Here is a 2,364-nt window from a genome sequence, read left to right as displayed (position 1 = left end):
TTGCTGAAGACAAAGGTTCCTCATCCAAAACACTGTGAGCCCAACTCCTCCTCAAAAGGGTCCTTTCAATGTTTGAAGACAATCTTCGTATCCTCTCCAAGGCTAATTTTCACCAATGATGTCAGTCACTTTTCTCACATACTAAATACCTCATGACTTATGTAATCCTTGCATCGCATGCTCCCCAATAGTTTCTGGGTTTTCATTCTCCCTTTTAAAATGTGCTGGCCATCATTGCAAAGTTAATACTTCAGTGTTACTTCTAGCTTTCCCTGAATAAAGTGTTACCCAGGGTGAGGGCTTTTTTTTTTTTTTTTCCCTCGATTCTATCACAGGAAATGTACCCGTTTCTCAGTTTCTTAGTTACCAAATGCAGCCAATCACCTTAATTGATTGGGGAACTGTAGAAAAATGTATACATTCAGGGGCTTCACCCCACTGACTCAGAGCTTTCAGGGAGTGGGACCCAAGAGGCTGGGATTTTCTAAAGTTCTCTAGGCAATTCTGTCAATCAGCCAGCCCCAGTTGTACCTCTGTCCTAGACCTTCTGAAAAACTTCTGACTTTGAACTCTGAAAACTGCCTCCATCTCAAATAATCAATTGTTCATTCAAGGATGACAAGGGGAAAAGGTGCTAAATGAGCGTGGGAACTTTGCTTGAATCAGAACCTAAAACGGAATTTTTTTTTCAAACAAAAGATATTTATTTCTGACAGTTCTGAGAGCAATGAAGTTCAAGATCAAGGGTCCTGCAGATGTGGTATCTGGTAAGGACTCTCCTCTCAGCTGGCAGACGGCCTCCCTGCTGTGTGCTCAGAGGGCCTTTCCTCTTTCAAAAACAGTATTTTTTGTTTCGTCTCCAGATCATAGAATTTGGAACCCTGTGGTATTTTTGATGTATGATTTCAAATAGAAATATTAGGCAAACATGAATTTATTAATCCATCTTATTTAAATGGCACAGAAAATTGTCTAAAATAACGTTGGGACTTTAAAAAAAAGCAAAAAAAACCTTTGGCTTGAAATTATTTTTAAAAATCTATCCACGAGAGTACAACATGGCGATGCACAACAAGGCGGCGCTGCCGCAGATCCCGGACAGCCGGCACGTGCAGGCGGGGCTTGGGAAGCGGAAGCAGGAACAGGCGCAAACACTGGCCAACTTGGAGAGCCAGATCTGTGCTTTTGAAGGAAGCTACCTGGAAGGCACTCAGATGTATGGCAACACTATTCGTGGCTGGGATCAGTACCTGACGAACCAAAATACTCCAATAGCAAAAAACGATAGAAGGAGCGGCTCTTCAGTAAACCCTCAGTTACTTCAGCAGCTGCAGCAAGTGCATTGGCAGGAGTTCAGGACCAGCTCATTGAAAAGAGGGAGCCAGGAAGTGGGACGGAAAGTGATACTTCTCCAGACTTCCACAATCAGGAAAACGAGCCCAGCCAGGAGCATCCTGAGGAGCTGATGGATCTGTGCAGGGAGTGAAACCTCAGAAGGCTGCTGCTTCTACTTCCTCAGGGAGTCCTCATAGCAGCCATAAAAAAAGAAAGAATAAAACCCGGCACAGGATGGATCTGAAGTTAAACAGAAAACCACGAGCTGATTATTAGAAGACTCATTAGTGCAGAAGCGTCCAGGCTCTAGAGCCCTGCTTCCGTCCGCCGACCTCACAAAGGTAAACACCCCTCACCTGGCTGCGTGGCCATCCACCTCTGCTTTCCCAGACCCGGTGCCTGTGGCTCTGAGTACTTTGTTCTGAAATGTGGTGACAAACAAGTCGTTTCTGTACGACCATATCAGAGCATTTACTCTGTGTCATTTTCAGTAACAGAATTGCAGAAAAACCCAAGACATTGTTATAATCCCAGCAAGTTGCTAACTGTGCATTTCTCCCTTCTTGGAATGAGTGTCTCCGCCCTCCAACTGGCTAGCACCAGCTTCATCTGCGATGCGCACTGAGAAATGTTCTCTAGGTTTGTTTTATGCTGAACGTGGAAGACGTCACATTTCAGACGGAGGCTGTAAATATCTGGCGTTTTCTTATTTTGTTTGTGTTTTGTCATTTTTCTGTTATTGTTTTTTCTTTGGGGACTTTTTGCAATGCCGTTGTAGAGCTCATACCTTCCTGCTGACGTATCTGATAAGCTGTTTCATGCGGTTGCCACTATTCTTAACTGAAAATAATTTGGTTTACCATAAATAAAATGGGGACTTGGCTTTTTGGTTTTTTGCAGAGGGAAGGTAAAGAGTGTTTATTTAATAATTACCTATCTTAAATCTTTTTGAGTTAGAAGCAGTTTCATGTTCAAGGAACAGGAAAAGCTGAAAAACATATGTTTAAATCAATCCTTCTGAAATAGGTC

At 43.0% G+C, this 2,364-nt stretch overlaps 1 pseudogene; it reads left to right on the top strand.

Moving 5' to 3' along the window:
* The first annotated feature begins 1,058 nt into the window (after positions 1 to 1,058).
* Positions 1,059 to 1,611, top strand: LOC109551510 (chromatin modification-related protein MEAF6 pseudogene; annotated as a pseudogene).
* The last annotated feature ends 753 nt before the right edge of the window (positions 1,612 to 2,364 follow it).

Source organism: Tursiops truncatus, chromosome 10 (genome assembly GCF_011762595.2).
Source record: "Tursiops truncatus isolate mTurTru1 chromosome 10, mTurTru1.mat.Y, whole genome shotgun sequence".
Lineage (NCBI taxonomy): Eukaryota > Metazoa > Chordata > Mammalia > Artiodactyla > Delphinidae > Tursiops > Tursiops truncatus.
This window is presented reverse-complemented; position numbering and strand designations above follow the sequence as displayed.